Consider the following 21712-nt stretch of genomic DNA (forward strand, 5'->3'; position numbering starts at 1 on the left):
AAGGAAGGAAGGAAGGAAGGAAGGAAGGAAGGAAGGAAGGAAAGAAAGAAAGAAAGAAAGAAAGAAAGAAAGAAAGAAAGAAAGAAAGAAAGAAAGAAAAGAGAGATTGAGAGAGAGGAAGAAGGGGCGGGAAGGGAAGGGACTAGGGGCTTTAAACTTTTTTTATCTCAAGAGAATAACTTAAGCACTTCATGCATCCTGCTAACATTTCTATAACTAACATCCAAGTGTTGGCCATTGCAGAACAACACACGATCAAAGCCAAGTTTTGTTACCCAAGGTTGATCAACTCACAAACAGTTAGTCCAAACGGAGTCGCCAGAGATGAGATGTCCCCCACAGTAACACAAAGCTCAAGGAGGCCTGGCCAGATGTCTGATTTGTCACACTCTTTGCCTGCTGGCCCCTCCTGGACTCTAAACCTGCTCGTGGTCCTTGGCTCTTGGCTCCTGAGGTTGTTTGTAATGATCTGCCTTGCTGACCTCTGCCTGTCCATTCTTTTTTTTTTTTTTTTTTTTTTTAACAGTTTATTGTCAAATTAGTTTCCACATAACACTCAGTGCCTGTCCATTCTTTAAAAGGGTGTTAAATCATGGCCGCCCCAAGGCTGCCCCAGGCTTATGCTGGATGGGAGGCCATTAATTCTAATTGCCTAAACTGAGCAGTTACATGAAACTCTCTTCTTAGAGGAATGTTTTTTGTTCAATATTAAATATTTTTAAAACTTCCTCCACTTCATTCGAAGCTTCTCATTCCCCTGTCTAGCCACACAGGCTCAAATTTCCATGCAGTATCTACTGTCTACACCTGCCTAGAGTATGGTAGACACCCCCACTCCCGTGGGCAGTTCTTGCCCCAACATTCAGGGCTACCCAAGGCCTATTAAGTTGGTTCCTAGGCATACTCATCATCTGGGAAGTGTTCCCTTTCTGTTAGCTGAATAACCATTAATAATAAAACAGACCACTGTTTATTGAGACTGAGTCATCCCTAGTCTCAATCGTTTGGGCAAGTCATGACTAAGTCACTTCTCAGACTTGTGACCCAAGGTTTCAGTGCCAGCATGGAATCATTGTTTTCTCTATTTTGTCACTTTAAATTCAAGGGCTTAGCCATCTGTAATATAAAGTTAACCAGGAACAGAGACAAAATTTAAAAGCATTTTTCAATTCAAATAAGGTTTTTCATTTAAATGAAATTTCTTTCACATTTTGTTATTGGTAAAATGCTCTTACTTCACTAAGGCTCTTCTTAAGGACCTCCATATTTTTCCCACCCAACCTCTTACACTAGGGATTCTCACTCTTATAAAACATTTCTCCTCTTCTCCGATGCCCTGAATCCTGAGACATCTGATCCCCTTGTCCAAACCAACCCAATTGCTGAGGTCTAATTCACATCACACATCCTCCTGAAGCTTTCTTTCACTGATGTTTGCAGCCCACATTGATCTTCATATTTGTAACAGCCTCATGCACAGCCTCATTTATACCACTCTGGGCTGTTCTCCAATGACACAGGGAAATCTTGGATGAATTGAATAATTATGAGCATATTTGCTTTCATCACACCATAAAACTCAACATTCAATATCACACTAAGTGTTTATAATGCTGCATTTAATCATCATATTTAAAACTCTTGACCTTGACATTGCCTGTTTCTGTGTAAATCAGAGGAGATGGGCTACCGTGCAAAGAGCCGTAGTATAAAGGAAAGACAATGTTCCTAGACACAAAGCATGCCAGATTATTGGGTTATTAACCTCAACCTCCCTATATGTATACTTTAAGTTTTTATTTTAATTCGAGTTAGTTAACATAAAGTGTTATATTACTTTCAGGTGCATAAGATAACGGTCCAGCACCTGCATGCATCACCCCGTGCTCATCACAAGTGTAGTCCATAGTTACCACCCATTTAAATCATTTCCCCACCCCACCTCTCTCCTCACTAGTAGCCGTCAGTTTGTTCTCTATAATTAAGAGTCTCTATAATTAATTGTTTCTTGCTTTGTCCCTCTCTCTCTCTCTTTCATCCCTTTGCTTTGTTGTTTGTTTCTTAAATTCCACACGTGTGAAATCATATTTGTCTTTCTCTGACTTATTTCACTTAGAATTATACTCTCTAGCTCCATCCATGACATTGCAAATGGCAAGACTTCATTGTTTTTTATGGATGAGTAATATTCCATGGTATATATACATACCACATCTTCTTTATCCATTCATCAGTTGATGAACACTGGAGCTGCTTCCTTCCATATCTTGGCTATTGTAAATAATGCTGCAATAAACATAGGGGTGCACAATCCCTTTGAATTAGTGTATGTATTCTTTGGGTAAATACCCAGTGTGATTACTGGACTATAAGGTAGTTCTATTTTTAAATTTCTGAGGAATCTCCATACCGTTTTCCACAGTGGCTGCACAAGTTTGCATTCCCACCAACAGTACACGAATGTTCCTTTTTCTCCACATACTTGCCAACACCTGTTGTTTCTTGTGTTTCTAGCCATTCTGACAATATCTCATAGTTTTGATTTGCATTTTCCTGATAAGTGATGATGAGCATTTTTTGTGTGTCTGTTGGCCATCTGCATATCTTCTTTGGAGAAAGAAGTCTGTTCATGTATTCTGCCCATTTTTAAGTGGGGTTATTTGTTTTTTGGTTGTTGAGTTGGATCAGTTCTTTATATATTTTGGATACTAAACCTTTATTGGATATGTTACTTGCAAATATCTTCTCCCATTCTGTAAGTTACCTTTTAGTCTTGTAGAATGTTTCCTTTCGTGTGCAGAAGATTTTTATTTTGATGTAGTCCCAATAGTTTATTTTTGCTTTTGTCTCTCTTGCCTCAGGGGACCTATCTAGAAAAAAGTTGCTACAGCCGACGTCAGAGAAATTGCTGCCAGTGCTCTCTTCTAGGATTTTTATGGTTTCAGGTCTCACATTTAGGTCTTTAATCCATTTTGAATTTATTGTTGTTTATGGTGTAATAAAGTGGTGCAGTTTCATTCTTTTGCATGTTGCTGTCCAGCTTTCCCAACACCATTTGTTGAAGAGAATATCTTTTTCCCGTTGGATATTCCTTCCTGCTTTGTCAAAGAATAATTAACCCTATAGTTGTGGGTTTATTTCTGGATGTTCTATTCTGTTCCATTGATCTCTGTGTCTATTTTTGTGCCAGAACCATACTGTTTTGATTACTACAGCTTTGTAATAAAACTTGAGGTCTGGAATTGCGATGCCTCTTGCTTTGCTTTTCTTTTTCAAGATTGCTTTAGCTATTCATGGTCTTTTTATGATTCCATACAAATTTTAGAATTATTTGTTCTAGTTCTGTTAAAAATGCTGTTGGTATTTTGATAGAGATTGCATTAAATGTGTAGATTGTTTTGGTTATATAGATATTTTAACAATATTTGTTCTTCCAATCCATGAGCATGGAATGTCTTTCCATTTCTTTGTGTCTTCTTCAATTTCTTTCATCATTCAAAACATTTGTTCAAATGTTCAAAAACATTTCAATGTTTTATAGTTTTCAGAGCACAGATCCTTGACCTCTTTGGTTAGGTTTATTCCTAGGTATGTTATTATTTTGGGAACAGTTGTAAATGGGATTGTTTTCTTAATTTCTCTTTCTGCTGCTTCATTATTGATGTATAGAAATGCCACAGATTTCTGTACATTTATTTTGTATCCTGCAACTTTACTGAATTCACTAAACCTCCATACCTAGTAATAACTATTTTTAATGAACTTTTTAATTTAAAAAAGTATGAAGGTTAATGTTATAATACATGTCATATTTACTTGAGATTTAGTTTTTAGAGAAACACAGTGTTATACGGTGTACTGAAAAGTCTTTTTTTCTCAGTCTCATTGCTCTCCCTTCCCAGCCATTGGCAACTAGTATCATAAATTTGTGTGTATCCTGACTACACTGTGTAGGTTCATTACATACACACACACACACACACACACACACACACACACTGTGGTGTTGTTACATTAGCTGCTTTCAATGAGCCACACCTCCTGGAATTCACACTATTCAGTAGACCCTTTTCCTAGAGCCTGAGCTGGTCTGTGAGTGTAGGACTGACACTGGGCCAATTCCATACTAGGCTTTAAGAATTCTTGGCTCAGGACACCTGGGTGGCTCAGTTGGTTGAGCATCCAACTTCAGCTCAAGTCATGATCTCACAGTTTGTGAGTTCAAGCCCCATGTCAGGCTCTGTGCTGACAGCTCAGAGCCTGGAGCCTGCTTCAGGTTCTGTGTCTCCTTCTCCCTCTGCCCTTCCCCTGCTCATGCTCTGTCTCTCTCTCTCTCTCCCTCAAAAATAAATAAAAATTAAAAAAAAAAAAAGAATTCTTGGCTGCTTCTACTTTTGCACTCTTGGGAGCCCTGACCCACCATATAAGAAATACTGCCTATGTGAGAGACCGTACATAGGGTCCACATGTAAATGGGACTACACATGATTAAGAAATGAAATTACATGGCAATGAGAAGTCCCAAAACTATACAAAGAGAAAATTTTTTAAATTTTTAAAAATGTTTTTATTTATTTCTGAGAGACAAAGAGAGATAGCATGAGCAGGGGAGGGTCAGAGAGAGAGGGAGACACAGAATCTGAAGCAGGCTCCAGTCTCTGAGCTAGCTGTCAGCACAGAGCCCAACGTGGGGCTCAAACCCACAAGCTGTGAGATCAAGACCTGAGCTGAAGTCGGATGCCCAACCGACTGAGCCACCCAGGCACCCCAGCCCCAGATGACCTGCCAGCCACCAAGTGAGTGACTGACTAATAAAACCAGCTGAGTTGAGCCCAGAATGCAGAATTTTAGACAAAAAATTTTTTGTTGATTTAAGCCACTAGTTTTAAGACAGTTTATCTGAAGCAATTGGATAATCAATAAATATTCATAAATAATATATGGTAATATTTTATGTGATTCTTTAATTTAACATGAGTGTTATCAGTATACATAATATTCTATAATTTGCTTTTTCTTAATCAGTATTATGCTTTTAGGTTTATTACTATTAAAACCATAGATCTAAAAAAAAACCATAGATCTAGTTTATTCATTTTAATTCCTATATTTTCCATTGTATGAAAAACACAACTTGTCTTAAAAAATTGGGTTGTTTCCAATTTTTCTCCATTGCAAACAAAGAAGCAATGGACATTCTCATGAAGATCTCCTGAGCTTATGTGAGAGAATTTCTTTAATTTAAATACCTTGATATTATTGAAGATGTGCTGTGCACTAATATTATTCCCGTTTTACCAATGAGGAACCTGAGACTCAGAGAATTTAAGTGACTGGCTTAAGGTCACACAGCAAATAAGTCACAGAACTAGGACTTAAATAGGTTTATCTGAGTCCATAAAAAGGTTTATCTTCAACCTTTGTACTTTTCTGTATACAAGTGTCCTAGAGGTCTATGTCTGCTGATTTTGTTTCTCCACCAGAATTATACATCCTTTGAGGGTTTATAATTATAATATAATTTATAGTAGTAATAGCTTATTATTAGAACTTAATAGCTTAATAACTATGTATTATGTAACCACTTACTATGTATCAGATGCTGTGCATAACACTTAAAATATTATTTAATTTCATTTAATTCTCACACAACCTGATAATCAGGGCACTATTCCCACTTCACAAAAGAGAAAACTAGAGCACGGTGAATTTCAACACCCTCCTCAGAGTCATAAAGATAGACAATGACCAAGATAGGAATGAACCCAAGTTTGCAGGGCTTGAAGCTTATCCAAGTTATATTAGGGAGGCTCTCAAAGAAATAGAATGCAAATGTACAAATACAAAAGTAGGTATGAAAGTGAATATGCAGGATGAAAATAGAAACCACCACTAATTACTTGACTCTTAGATATGCAAGTCCGTTTCTTCTGAGATAGATGTAAACAATTCACCTGGGACGCTTATATAGAAAATGCTTCCTGGTTGCTACCTGGCTGTCACCACCTAGAACACTGCAACTCCCTTCATTCACAGGGGATATGCAAGGGAGAAGCTCTGAGCCCGAAGCTATATTAGCTCATGATAAATCTGCTTGTGTCCAGGCAAAGCTATGAATTTAACCCCGGTCTGCTCTTCTCCAAAGCCCATCTTAGGCACCATTTTGGATTCACAGTCCAGAGGGCTTGGCACCAATCCTTAGTATGTATTAGGGAGCTATGCTCTTGTATGCTGCCCACCTCAGTCATTCTCCCTCATATTACACAGTTAATTTTCTTCACAGTATCTATTACTACCTAAATTATCTTACTTGTGAATTTGTGTGTTCATTGTCTGTTTATTCCATTAGAATAGAACATACAGGGGCGCCTGGGTGGCTTAGTCGGTTGAGCATCCAACTTTCGCTTAGGTCATGATCTCACGGTTCGTGGGTTCAAGCCCCGCGTCGGGCTCTGTGCTGACTGCCAGCTCAGAGCCTGAAGCCTGTTTCCAATTCTGTGTCTCCCTCTCTCTCTGACCCTCCCCTGCTCATGCTGTCTCTCTCTCTCCTAGAAATAAATAAAACATTAAAAAAAAAATTAAAAAAAAAAATAGAATAGAACATACAGTCCATGAGATGAGACACCTTGCCTATCTTTGTTCCACACTGCACCCTCAACATCTACAACAGTGCTTAGGCTTCATTTATAGTATCAATGAACATCTGTTGAATAAATGAGTAAAGAAATGTTAGCTGAGTGAATAAATTAAAATGCTTTTGGATTAAGATTGCTCAAAGCTTAGAGAAGTCATACAGAAGAAAAACTATAACAGAGTCTGCAGTATTTGAAATGAGCTCATGTAATCTTCTTAAAAGCAAATTTATATTTGCACAAATCATGCATTATATTAAGCTCATTTTCTGATGAAAAGGTTAAATATTTAAATCCCAGGTGCAGTCCACAGTTCTTGAGCAAGAGTTATCCCTTCTCTATAGTAATTATAGTAAGGTTGCAATCTAAAATAATAACATTCAAGAATTATCTTTATTAACATGGTAATCAAAAGGTTCACACCACATATACTGGGAATCAAATCTGAAGGAACTAAGAGTAGCAGCTTCTTTTTCTAGTGGAGAAATGCAAATTTTGCCACTTCATGGATGATTTATCTTAACTTGGGAAGGAGAAATGTTTGTTTCTAAACTATGAATCATATAAGAGAATTGCAGCAAGTCTGTGTTTTATACATTTCTTGAAAGACCAATTTCATTTTTTATCCTCATTTCACATCTAACTAACATGATTAAGATTCAAAATAACAACTTTGTTTTCTTAAATTTCATAATTGTTATTGAGGAAAAAGTACAGACTACATAAAGTTATTGTCTGAGATAAATATTTGAGGTTAAAATGTCTTTTGTTGTCTGTTCTATTAAGTATGGCAAAAAATATCCTCAAAATAACCATAATTAATGTTTCATTTGGGAATGGTTCACTTCCTTGTTGCCTTTCCAAGCATCCCACAAATCTCTGTTTCTGTTTATTTTGATTAACAAGATTTCCAAATCTTCTTCCAGAATCTTGATGAGTTTCAAAAGTACACTTTGAGTATCAATTTACTTACATTACTGTCAAATGTAGGGATTAATAGTGTTGGGACAATTGACTAACCATATAGAGAAAAAATGAATTAGATACCTCATTCCATACACCAAAAGAAATTCCAGTGAAATCAGAAACTTAAATAGAAAAACAAAAAGAAAAAAAAAGCAAGGGGTGCTTGGGTGGCTCAGGTTGTTGAGCGTCAACTCTTGATTTCGGTTCAGGTCATGACCTCATGATTCATGATGTCAAGCCCAACATCAGGCTCTGCACTGACAGCGTGGAGCCTGCTTGGGATTCTCTCTCTCCCTCTCCCTCCCTAAGTTAATGTTAACTTGGGTAATTCAACTGACTATCCTGGCTGAGACAAGGCAAAATAGTTTTAAGTGCACGCATGCCACCGGACCCAACTATTCCATGCCTAGATATTTGCCCAAGAGAAATAAAAGTAAATCTCCACACAAAAGACTTTTAGGTAAATGTTTATAGCAGTTTTATTTGTAAGAGCCCAAAACTGGAAACAATCCAATGCTTATCAGCAGATGAATGGATAAACAAATTGTGGTTACATATATATAAGGCAGTACTACTTGGTTTTAAGAAGGAGTGAATGGTTAGTATATGCAAGAACACAGACAAATCTTGATTGTGCTGAGTGAAAGAATCCAGATCAAAAAGGTAAATACTTTCATGCTTTCATTAACATAAAGTTCTAGAAAATGCAAACTAGTTTACAGTGACAGAAGGCAGATCAGATGAGTGGTTGCCTGAAGATGGCGAGTTAGGATGGGGCAGAGAGTAGGGAAGGAAGGATGACCAAGGGACACAAGAAAACATTTGGGAGCGATACATATGTTCATTACTTTTATTGTGGTAATAGTTTCATGGTTATATACATATATCAAAACTCACCAGGGGCACCTGGGTGGCTCAGTCAGTTAAGCATCTGACTTTAGCTCCAGTCATGATCTAATGGTTCTGGGTTCCAGCCCTGTGTCAGGCTCTGTGTTAAAAGCTGAGAGCCTGGAGCCTGCTTCAGATTCTGTATCTCCTTCTTTCTCTGTCCCTCCCACTCGTCTCTCAAAAAAAAAAAAAAAAAACAACATTAAAAAAAAGATCACCAAATTGTACATTTTACATATATACAATTTACTGTATATAGATTATACCTCAATAATGACGTCAGCAATATTTACAGCAATGACTTCAACAATATATCTCAATAAAATAAGTCTACTTCAACACATTGGAGATCTTAAAGAGATCGTGAAGAATGACACAGCCAAGATCCAGGAGAAGGAACTCCAGAAGGTAAGCCTGGCATTTGGGGTCATTCTCCCTTTGGGAAGCACTGTAAATGTTTGCCTTAAAAAGAAGTAGTGAAAATGAATGGACAAAGTATTCAACTTAAATGGTTAGAAAAAGAACAACAGAGCAAGCCCAAAGAAACATAAAGAATAAAAGGTAAAATAAGAAGAGAAATTAATGAATCAGAAAACAAGAAGTTCATAGCCTAACCAAAAAAAACAAATATTGGGTTTTTTAAAGACTAATAAAATAGACTGTGGCAAAATTTATCAGGAAAAAGGCAAAAACCAAACATACTAAGAATGAAAAAGGGGTCACAACTATAGAGAAAGGAGATGTTAAAAAGCATAAGAAATATACAACCTTATGCCAATATATTTGAAAATGATTTGTAGAAAAATATTACTTACCAAAACTGACTTAAGGAAAAAATTTTAAATCTAAATAAACCAATAACCATTAAAGAAAGTGTTCCAACATTTTAAAACTCTACCCTTCTCAGGACACCTGAGTGGCTCAGTCAGTTAAGTGTCTGATTCTTGATTTTGGCTCAGATCATGATCTCTCACTTTGTGAGATCAAGACCTGCACTGACAGTGCAGAACCTGCTTGGGATTCTCTCTTTCTCTCTCTCTCTCTCTTCCCCGCCCCCTGCCCCGCTGCTTGTGCTTTCTCTCTCTCTCAAAGAAATAATCAACCCCTCTTGAATACACGTGCGCGTGCATGTGCGCGCGCACACACACACACACGTGTGTGTGTGCCATATACACCAAACTTAAAGAGTTTCACAGGCCAAGTTCTAGCAAACACTCAAATAGGCAATCTCAATTTTATGTTCCAGAGCATAGAAAACTAAGACAAATTCTACAGTTCATTTAATTAAGCCATTATGCCAAAACCAACAGAGACTATGACAAAGGAAAACTATAGGCTAATCTCATTCATGAACATAAATGCAAAAGTATTAAAAAGTTTTTCTTAAAATCTGAATACATAAAAAATTTCCTCTAAACTGTGTTTATTCTAGGGATATAAACATGGTATAATATCAGAAAATTTATTAATGTAATTTACCTCATTAACAAAGCAAAGAAAGTTATGGCATTCTTTTAATAGTTGCGGAAAATGCATTTGCTGTAACTGAAAACATTCATAGTTTTTTTAAATCATATTAATAAGAATATAAAAGAATATCCTTAATCTGAGAATGGGAATCAACCAAATACCTCAGCAAATATCTTATTCAATGGTAACTGTTAGATACATTCTTTTAAAGTAGAAAAAGTAGGGGCACCTGGGTGGCTCTGTCCATTAAGCCTGACTTCAGCTCAGGTCATGACTCAGAATTAGTGGATTTGAGCCCCATGTCCAGCTCTGCACTGACAGTGTGGACGGAGCCTGCTTGGGGTTCTCCCCTCCCTCTCTCTGCGCCTCCCCCGCTCATGCTTTCTCCTCCCCCAAAAATAAATTTAAAAAAAAAATTTAAAAGAATAATAATTAGTTAAGCTAAAAAAGTAAAGGATGTCCACTATCATTGATTCTATCCAACACTACTGGACAACCTTGCTAACATGGTAAAACAAGAAAAAAGTGATATAAGAGTCACAAATGAGGGGCGCCTGGGTGGCATCCAACTTCAGCTCAGGTCATGATCTCGTGGTTGGAGGGTTCCAGCCCCGTGTAGGCCTCTGTGCTGACAGCTCAGAGCCTGGAGCCTGCTTCAGATTCTGTGTCTCTCTCTCTTACTCTGCCCTTCCTCCTCCCTCAAAAATAAACATTAAAAAAAGAGTTACAAATGAGTAACAAAACTGTAATTACTCATTGATGTTATTCCAATATAGATAATCCCAGAGAATTATAAACTATTAGAATTCAACAAGTTATTGGAATATAAGAGAGTAATAGGCACAAATCAATTACTTTTCTATGCAATAGCAAAAACCAAGTAGCAAACAGTAATTTGTTCCACAAACAATAAATACCACCTAGTGCTGAGGTGGTATTTATGTGCAACATTTTTGTGGAAAAGAAGTCACAAAACATTATTGAAAGAGTAAATAAATGGAGAAGTATGTGATGTTCACAGATGGGAAGTCCCAGTGTTACCAAGAGAGCGAGTCTCGCAAAATGAATCCAGAAAAGTTGGAGAAAAGGAAAATACCAGGAATGTTCTTTGTGCAACTTGAGAAGCTAATTCTCAAATTTATATGCAAATACAAAAAGCTAAGAAGAGTCCATGCATTTTGAAGAAGAACACATTTGGATATTAAGCTATAGTGATTAATATAGCATGGGACTGGTGTGGGGTGGGGAGGGGGGCAAGTATATCAATGAGAGGTAACAGAGAGCCTAGGAACAGAAATATAAATATAAAAACTTGGTATTTGTCAAAGATAACATGAGAAACCATGGGAAAAGAATCAACTAGTCAGCAAATGGTGCTGGAAAATATGGTGATCGATAAGGGAAAAAAGCAAAATCAGATCTCTATTAAACAGTATATATATATGAAAATAAATTTCAGGTAGATTAATAGCATTAATTATGATAGCAAAAACAATTGGAAACAACCTATATGTTCACCAATAGGAGAAATAATGAATTGTAGTATATTCAAATAATTGAATACTACTCAGCAATTAAAATGAAAAACTAATGCTATTTGTATCTTCATGGATAATTTTTTTAATATGTAGAGCATACAGATTAGGTTAATATAAAGTTATATAAAGGTATCAGCCTGGAAAACAATACTATAAAAACTTTATGAACAAATACATATATAATCAAAGTATAAAAATAACATGGGAATGGTGGGGCACCTGGGTGGCTTAGTCGGTTAAGCGTCCGACTTTCGCTTAGGTCATGATCTCGCGGTTCGTGGGCTCGAGCCCCGCGTCGGGCTCTGTGCTGACTGTCAGCTCAGAGCCTGGAGCCTGTTTCAGTCTGTGACTCCCTCTCTCTCTGACCCTCCCCTGCTCACGCTGTCTCTCTCTCTCTCCTAGAAATAAATAAAACATTTAAAAAAAAATAATAATATGGGAATGGTAAATCAAATTCAGGATATTAATTCTTTCTAGGAAGAGGAATGAGGTCACAATAGGGCTCAAACCACATTTGTTAGGTTTTATTCCTTTTAAAAAAAGGTATATGTTTTCATTCATTTATTTATTTATTTAATATTTATTTAATTTATTTTTTAATGTTTATTTATTTTTGAGAGAGAGAGAAAGATACAGAGTGTGAGCCAGAGATGGGCAGGGAGAGAAGGAGACAGAATCCAAAGCAGGCTCAAGACTCTGAGCTGTCAGCACAGAGCTGATGTGGGGCTTGAATCCACGAACAGAGAGAGATGATGAGGTGAGCTGAAGTTAGATGCTTAACCAACTGAGCCACCCAGGCGCCCCTCTTTATTTATTTTGAGAGAGAGAGAGAGAGCGCGCATGAGCAGGAGAGGTATAGAGAGAGAGGGAGACAGAGTATCCTTAGCAGGCTCCATGCTGTCAGCACAGAGCCCAGTGTGGGGCTCAAACTCACAAACTGTGAGATTATGACCTCAGTGGAAGGCAGATGCTCAACCAGCTGAGCCACCCAGGCACCCTTTCATTTTATTTCTTTATTAAAAAAGATGTAAGCAAACACAGCAAGATGTTATGACTGTGTAAAATTGCATGAGATGTACAGAGGTAGCTATTACAATGTTGTACTGTATACTTTTTTATATGTTTAAAGTGTTTCACAATTTTAAAAAGAAATAGTTATATACACAGATGCTGAATATTAGTCTGGTGACAGAAGTAGTGTTACATTTAAATCCCATTCTTTGGGGGCATCTGGGTGACTCAGTCAGTTAAGCATCTAACTTCAGCTCAAGTCATCATCTTGCAGTCCATGAGTTTGAGCCCTACATCAGGCTCTGTGCTGACAGCTCAGGGCCTGGAACCTGCTTCAGATTCTGTGTCTCCCTCTCTCTCTGCCCCTCTCCTGCTTACGCTCAGTCTCTCTCTCTCTCTCAAAAATAAACATTTAAAAAATTTTTAAATAAGTAAATAAATCCCATTCTTTTTATTCATAGGAGAGGTCTCTCCAGTCCTGGACCCATCAAAGGTCTTTATACAGCATAGTTCATCAGCTTGGTAGCTTGCAACCCAGAGAAAAAGTCTCTGTTGACCAAGATTTTTGCTCATGGCCATGGGGCACGGCAGTGCTTCTCAAAATGGGTTTGATGGCACAGAACTCTGAAATTTTCAACCTGAGTCAGTGGTGAAGGCACACAATGTGGCAATGCCACAAGAAGAAGAAAACTGGACTCTGTTCTGGCTATGAAGGAATTTATTCCAAGGGAGACACTGAAATCCTCTCTGCAAGGGAATGAAACTGAGCCAATTTGATTATCAGAGCACCGAGAGTTCTCAGTGGAGACCAGCGAAGCTGAGTCCCAGCAGAGCACCACCACCCCCCAAATTTGAATTTGGTATTTGTCTAGAAACATCTCACCACTGCTTGTTTATATGTCCAGGTTTCCATGGATTTTATCAACATGGTATAGCATACTCCAAACATCAGTTAAAATCGCATTTTGTATTTACTGGAGGAAGAAAATACTAACGCTGACCTGGGCAGAAGCTCCTGAAACACGAAATGGCCCCATCGGCACTTTAAGCAAAGTAGGTTTTCACCTTTTCTATGGCATTTTATGGGTGTGTCCAGTTAGCAGGCTTACTAATAGCTGAAGAGACAACAGAATTATAGCATCTTAGGGTATGGAGAAATTCACCTTACTGTCCAGAGATAACAAATGAACATTCATACTAAATATTAGGTATGTCAGAACCACGGACACTGTTTTACTCAAGATTTGAGAAAGACTTAGGCTAGACAACAACGAGGCAGAGAGATTATGTCATATGTCAGCTCAGAGGAATAAAACGTCACAACATGGTTTCAACTCCTACGATTTGGGAATGAAGATCATTGTGGGCTATTTTGAGAAAATCTGCATTTAAATAGCTGTACACTGGGATTATAATTTATAACATGTGGTGGGGCTGAGCTGTTAGAAGATGTTCAAAGACTGACTGAAGCAGAAAGAAGAAAAGAAAGAGGGTCAAGGACAAAAGTGGAGGAAGGGGAGCAGGGAGAAGAGATTGTCCCAGCCAAGAACAGACAACCAGGCTGATCATTAAAAAATTAAGGTAATAGTGTACAAAATAAAATCCAAGAAAATATACAACTGTGTAGTGGTTTTCTGGAGTGATAAGATATTCTTTTCAAATTTTTCCTAATACATTTGTATTATTATTAAAATGGACTAAATAGAGAATGAGTAACCAAAGAAAAATGTCAGTACCTCTGTATAGCTTTATAAGCTGAAACTAAAATTCACGGAAAAGAGCAAAACATGAGGAACAAGTTAGTACAAATTTTAAGCCTAACAGGTGAGGCTTTCCTTTCATATGTCAAGGCTTATCACAAATTTATGTAAAGAGAATGGGGTATTTCATCAGGGTTAGGCTAACAAACCAATATAAAAGAATATAAAATGCAGAACTTAGGCACATAACTGGAAACTTGAACTATGTGTGACATTATATTCCAGTTGGAAGGGACGAATTTGTACACAATTATTGGGGCAATTAATAATGTAAGTAGAAAAAATACATATAATTTCCATCTCACAGCACTTGGAAAAATAAATTTCAGATGAATTAAAGAGTTAAATACTGAAACTTAAAACTTAGTTTTAAGTTAAGTTTAACTTCTGCTCTATAGAAGAAACTATAAAACCTTTTTATGACTGCAAGGCAAGAAATAATTTCTTCAGTAAATAGGCAAATAAGCAAACAAAAAAAAATCACATACTCAAAAAGAAAATATAGATACACTTTTAGTGACATTAAAATTCAAGAATTCTGTATATAAAGAAATACAAATTGCCAGAAGAAGATACATTTATAACGCATACAACTGACAAAGGATTAGTAACCGACTGAAATATTAAATATTATTAAATATTAAATTATTGAATCAACCTAAATATTTAAAGTTATATCAGTAACAGAAAGAAAAACAAGGAAATAGACAACATAAATGAATAGGCAAATCACAGAAGAGGAAATCTAAACATCCTACTTAACACATGAAAATATTTACCTGATTAGTAAGCAGGAAAATTAAAAAAAAAAAAAAAGATTTCAGTTACAACAGTTAAAGGGTAAGCTTCAAATTCTATGCTATGAACAGAATGTTTGTATCCCCCAAAATTAATATGGTGAAATCCCTTTAAAAAATTTTTTAACGTTTATTCATTTTTGAGAGACAGAGCACAAGTAGGAGAGGGGCAGAGGGAGAGGGAGACACAGAATTTGAAACAGGTTCCAGTGTCCAAGCTGTCAACACAGACCCCAACGCAGGGCTGGAACTCACAAACTGGAAGATCATGACCTGAGCCAAAGTTGGATGCTCAACTGACTGAGCCACCAAGGTGCCCCTCATGTACTGAAATCCTAACCCCCATATTAGGAGGTAGAGTCTTTGTGAGGTGATTAGGTCACGGGGTGGAGCTCTCATGAATGGCATTACTGTCCTTACCAAAGAGACCTCAGAGACTTCTCTGCTCTCTACCATGGAAGGACACAATGAGAAGTCAATAGTCCACAACCCCAAAGAGGACCTTTACCAGCAACTGACTGTGCTCACAACTCAGTCTCAGACTTCCAGCCTCCAGAACAGTGAGAAATAAATTTGTTGTTTAAAAGCTACCCAGTCTATGATACCTTGTTTTATAGCAGCCTAAACAGACTAGGGCAGTCTATCAGCACTAAGTGTTGGCAAGGATGTGGAACAAGAAAGTTCTCATATCTTGTTGGGGTACACCTATTCGACAGAACAATTTGGCAACATCTAATAAAGATGAAGGGGCACAGCCAATCCACTACCAGTATGTACTAGTATTTTCAGTAATTGCAAAAGAATTGTTCTTAATGTTCACCAATAGGGGGGCACCTGGGTGGCTCAGTCGGTTAAGCATCTGACTTCGGCTCAGGTCATGATCCCACGGTCCGTGGGTTCGAGCCCCGCGTTGGGCTCTGTGCTGACAGCTAGCTCAGAGCCTGGAGCCTGCTTTGGATTCTTTGTCTCCCTCTCTCTCTGACCCTCCCCTGCTCACGCTGCCTCTCTCTCTCTCTCTCTCAGAAATAAATAAAACATTAAAAATTTTTTTTAAATTAATGTTCACCAATAGGAGAATAAACAAATTGTGTTTTATTAACCCAGTTGTAAAATGAAAGAGCTAGAGATACATATGTCAGCATGCGTAAGTCCTAAAACGTAATGCTGAGTGAAAAAAGACAATTTATAAACATATATATGCATACATACTCACACAAAGATATACATTTACTTATATACACATTTTCCATTGAATGAAAAAATAAGAGCAAACACACCTGAAACCAATGTAACATTGTTTCAATTATATGTCAATAAAAAGTAAATAAATAAGGGGCGCCTGGGTGGCTCAGTCAGTTGAGCATCTGACTTCAGCTCAGGTCATGATCTCAGTTAGNTCAAAAGTAAATATAAAACATTAATAAAAAATTTTTTAATAAATAAATAAAAATAAGAACAAACATTTCTATATATTGTTTTATATTACGTAAATATGAAGTAAAAGCACATGAACATTTATTTTAAAAAACTTTAAATTTTGACTCAAAGAGAGAAGAGGAAGAATAGGATTGGAGATAAATACAAAGCAGCCTCCAGCTAGCCTTTAAAAATGGATCTGTAGGGGCAGAGAAGGACAAATATCATATGTTTGCATGTATAGGAGGATTAGGAGGAACTTGACGGAGGAACAAGGGGGAGAAGAAGGGTGGAAATGGTGGGGGAAAGGGAGAGAGGCAAACCATGAGAGACTCTTGAATGCTGACAANTTATTAAAAAAATAAATAAATAAATAAAAAATAAAAATGGATCTGTAACCAAGATGGTAAAATGTGAAGATTGGAAAAGGATGGGTGGTAAGTACAATTTAGCCAACAAATACTCCTAGTAGAATGTGGCAGGCACTGCTGGGAACTGAAGATACAGAAGTGAGTAGGACTTCCAGTCTCCTACCACATCCTACTGGGGGAGAAAGACCATATACAACGCAAAACAAATAGTTATGTCAGATAGAAGGTGCTATAAAGAAAAATAAAGCAAAATAAAAAGTTATGGGAGTCAAGGGAATGCTACTTAATGGCAAGATTAGGAAGGCCTTTCTAAGGAGGTGAGTTCTGAGCAGACATATGAACTGCTAAGGGAGCCAGCTATGTTTTGTGTTTTCTTCCACATAATGAAAATAACACAACATTCCCTAGGAAAATAAAAGAAGACACAACTATCTAGAGAGACATCTCACGTTCCTGAATGAATACTGTAAATATATCATGTTCCCCCAAATCAACCGACAAAATAATTTAGAGCCATCCAGAAAAAATAATTGGTGTAGAATAACCAACAAAGTATTGAAAAAGAAAAATACTAAAGAGAAATTTGTCTACTAAATACTAATAAATTTTGTAAATACATATTAATTTAAAAGACATCATAATAAATCCAGAAATAAACCTATAGGATATGGGTGACACATCAATGGAGAAAGAACAGATTATTTAAGTGTTGTTGTTACAACTGGCCAGCTATTTTCTAAAACTTAGATTCCAGACTCATTCCTCACACCAAAATGACATGACAGACAGAACCTGTAAGAAAGGAAAATAAGCATCCCTGAATCTAAGCGTTTAACAAAAAAATCTGGAATATCATAAGTTTTCAAACAATGTATGGCAAATGAATGAATCCGTGAGTAAGACATAGAGCACCTTACCGAAATAATGGAAGAAGTTCTTGTGCATTATAGTATTTGCCTTATTCATTCATTTCTTCATTTCATTCACATGCATTGAGCACTTGCCTGATGCCATCAACATCTCAGGGTGTAGGAATGATTGAAGGCTCAACATGTCCTTCTAGGTAGATCACATTTTTCCTTTCAAATGGCTCCATCCAGATGCAACTCATGCAGATCCCTTTCACCTACGAGGCATCACCTCTCTAAGCCTCAGTGTGTTTGCGCCTTCCATTAGAGGAGGCTGGAAGGTCTGCTGACTCAGAAAGCTGGCCCTTCTATGTCTTCTTCCTCAGCAGCAATGTAGAATCAGAAACCAGGCTCAGAGGTAGGGAAGCCTACGGGGCTAAGTCACCCAGAGAGAAAATAACGTCCAGGTCAAAGCGTCTCTGTCTGACCATGTGAACCTTCCACACCTAGGCGTCTGAGGACACAAAAGAGAGACAGCTCCTGCCGCTGACCTGAGGCTGGCCTTCCTCAAAGCTCAGAAACTGCAAAACTTTCCATTTCTCTTTAGGAGCACTTCCTCAGGCATAAATAGAAAAAAACCAAAACATTCATTTATCATCTAGTACTTATGGAAAAAACATTAAGTCTCCATGTTTTCAAAGCCATCTGAAAGTCAAAGAATCCCTTAATAATGTTTATGGAAGAAAACTGAGAAAAATCATCCAATGATGATTGGAGATTGCTCAAAACATTCTCAGTAAAACAACAAATATTTCATCCTGTGCAAAAGTCAGTTTATTAAACCCATCTTCATCTTACAACAAAACCAGGAGTTAATAACTAAGGTGGTATTACTGATTTCAATGGTCTATTCCATCAGTTTTTTAAAAGCTTGCTCACTTCTCATTTAATTAATGATTTAATACCCACCCCTTCTTACCCCTTCTATCCACCCCCTTCTAACCCATGGGGGGTGGGGAAGGAAGTGAATGTAAAACTCTGGTAATATAAAATGTCCTGGAAAATAATCCTGTCAGTCATATTGATAGCTAGAATGATTTGCCAATTTTTATAGCTATCATAACAGCATCCTGTGATTTGAAATCTTATAAAAACAGGAAGCTGTGTGCTTTAAGACGTGCCTGGAATTCCTAATGCAATGAGGGACAATTGCTGTGAACTGTTGCTGCCACCAGCAGGTCATGCTCACAGAATGACATTTTCTCCTTTGTTTCGTTTTGTTTCCAACTCCTCTATAGGCATTTCTTGACCACCAAATGCTTTAATAAGGACAAATAATTAGATTAAATAACTAATCTCTTCATGGATATCCTCTGTAACAATTACTTTTTAAAAATCTATGACACATATCCTTTTTTTTTCTTTTAGAATTAAGCTTTTAAAAAAAAGAAAAGAAGCTTAATCTTTTTCCTTGTCTCCAATTCCTACTTGAATTTTTCTTCATGAACTCCCAAATTCTCTGGCTAATGTATCTTAATCTGAGAATAAGTAATCCTGGTATGAGAGACAGAGGCCCACAGTCCATCACACTGATGACTACTACACGATAGTCCTTAAGTTTCCGCTTAGTTGGCAAGTTTAAGGCTGGTACACACAAGTGAGTTCTAAAGCCACATGAACCTGGGATTAGATCCAACTTCTACCACTAACCAACATTGTGCTCTTGGAAAGTATTTAATTTTTCTAGGCCTATGTCCTTCTCCTCCCGCCATAAAATGGGGATAATATATTCACTTTAGGATTGTCAAGAGGAACAAATGAAATAATGCACATAAAGCATTTAGTAAAATGTCTGGTACATAGTAAGCAATCAATAAATGATTCATTATTATCATTAGCAGAAAGTGCAAAAATTAAGTGACTTCCATACAATTGGAGGCCAAATCAATGGGACCATCTGACTGGAATTTCCAGATTGCTGATTCCCACACCAGAGCTCTGACAGTCACACTGCAATGATGCGGACTTTATATTTGCCCAGTTAGTATTTAGCCTCTGGCTCCCTTGGGATAGGCACAAACATACTACAAGCATCATTTTTAAAAAGTGAAATTCTTCATAAGCCCAGAATTATACCAGCCATTAGGCCCACTGGATGTCCCTCTAACACCCAACAACAGCTTTCTTCCAGATGGATGACAGAAGTGATGTTTCCATGGTGATAGTTCTCATAAGAAGCAATTACATATGATTTCTCTCTAAGCCTGGAAATTTCCTTCCTGGATAGAACTTCAGAGAAATAAAGCAGCTGTCCACTGTCTGTTTCCCTCAGACGACACTATTAAATGTATCTATTGTGGAGTGTAACCACGAGGGCTGTTCCCCAGTGCAATTAGTGGAAATGGTCTCTAGTCTAAGCTAAGACAGTAATCAGAAAAGCCAGTCTCCTTGCTTCCTACTGACTGGGACTGGCTCCTTGGATGGCTCACTGAGGAGCTTCTGTGCGGCACAAGACAGGAAAAGATGAGTTCACATCTAGACTCCCTGCTGAAGATTGGTGGATTTGGGAGCCAGGGGAAGACCAGAAATGCCAAAGAAGGTTTACTTTGGCTACAGAGAGAACGAGTGGAGAGTTTGTGCCTCAATGATAATAAGTCTCACGTGAGTATCTTTAAAACATTCTCCTATCATCAGGTTTTCATCTTTCCCTATTTGAACAGTAATCATTCTGGATTTGGTGTCTTATCAAATGTTAAATTATTTCTGGGGCACCTGGGTGGCTCAGTCAGTTAACCATCCGACGTCTGCTCAGGTCATGATCTCACGGTTTGTGAGTTCGAGCCCTGCATTGGGCTCTGTGCTGACAGCTCAGAGGCTGCAGCCTGCTTCAGAGTCTGTGTCTCCCTCTCTGTCTGCCCTTCCCTAGCTCATGCATTCTTTCTTGCTCTCACTCTCTCCGTCAAAAATAAATAAACATTAAAAAAATTTTTAATGTTAAATTATTCCTATATCTGCAGGTACTTTCTAACCAAGGATCTCCAAAAGCTTTCCCACACTTTGGGGATTAATTTACTTCATAGAAACTAAATACTGGAGGTGAATGAGTTCTAGAACTAGGGAGAGAATTTACAGGGTTTGCTTCTCAAACTCACTTCATTAGACTAGAAAGTTTTATAAAGCATCATGGAGCCTTAGCAAGTGGTCGACAACTCTGGCTGTTGATCTCAATCCCATCTCAGCACACAGGCAACAGAGCCTTCTTGATTGCTCAGTATTTTTTTCAAGTCTCTACCGTTCTTCACAGTTAATAGTGGGTTTTAGTGTATGGGGGGAAATGGCCGTCAATGCTCTTTGGCATCTAGTCAACCCTCTGAATCATACAGTTCTTTCTTAATTACCTTTCAAGAGCATAACCATACCTATGAATTTTGTCTCCAGTGACAACATGACAATCTGTGTAACTAACCACAAAAGCCATTTTTCCAGTGCCTTAACTACAAAGTAAGTCTTAAACTCATCAAATGGCTTTTTCCTGTCTCACATTTCCCCTTGTTTCCACAGAAAATGTTAGATACCATTGGCCACTCCTTCCTTCACTTCAGTTTCCCAACTAGTTGCTGAGAATCTATGGGCCAGGCTCCAGGGCACCAGGACAGAAGCATGCTTAGTATTCAAGTAACAACAAGGGGACAGTGAGAATAATGGATAGTTGGTGAGGAGGAGGTAAGGTCATAAAGATAATGGGGGCAGAGAATGTCAGACTATGGGCCATTATCAGGACTTTGACTTCTATTTTGAGAAGAATGAGGTTTAGAGGGAAAAGGTAGTAATTGTTTTTCCATTGGTGATAAGAGCTAAATTTTTTTAAATATTTTTTATAGTTTATTTATTTTTGAGACAGAGAGAGACAGAGCATGGGCGGGTGAGGGGCAGAGAGAGAGAGGGAGACACAGAATCTGAAACTGGCTCCAGGCTCTGAGATGCCAGCACAGAACCCAATGTGGGGCTTGAACTC

Source organism: Crocuta crocuta, unplaced genomic scaffold (genome assembly GCF_008692635.1).
Source record: "Crocuta crocuta isolate KB4526 unplaced genomic scaffold, BGI_CrCroc_1.0 scaffold235, whole genome shotgun sequence".
NCBI classification, from domain to species: domain Eukaryota; kingdom Metazoa; phylum Chordata; class Mammalia; order Carnivora; family Hyaenidae; genus Crocuta; species Crocuta crocuta.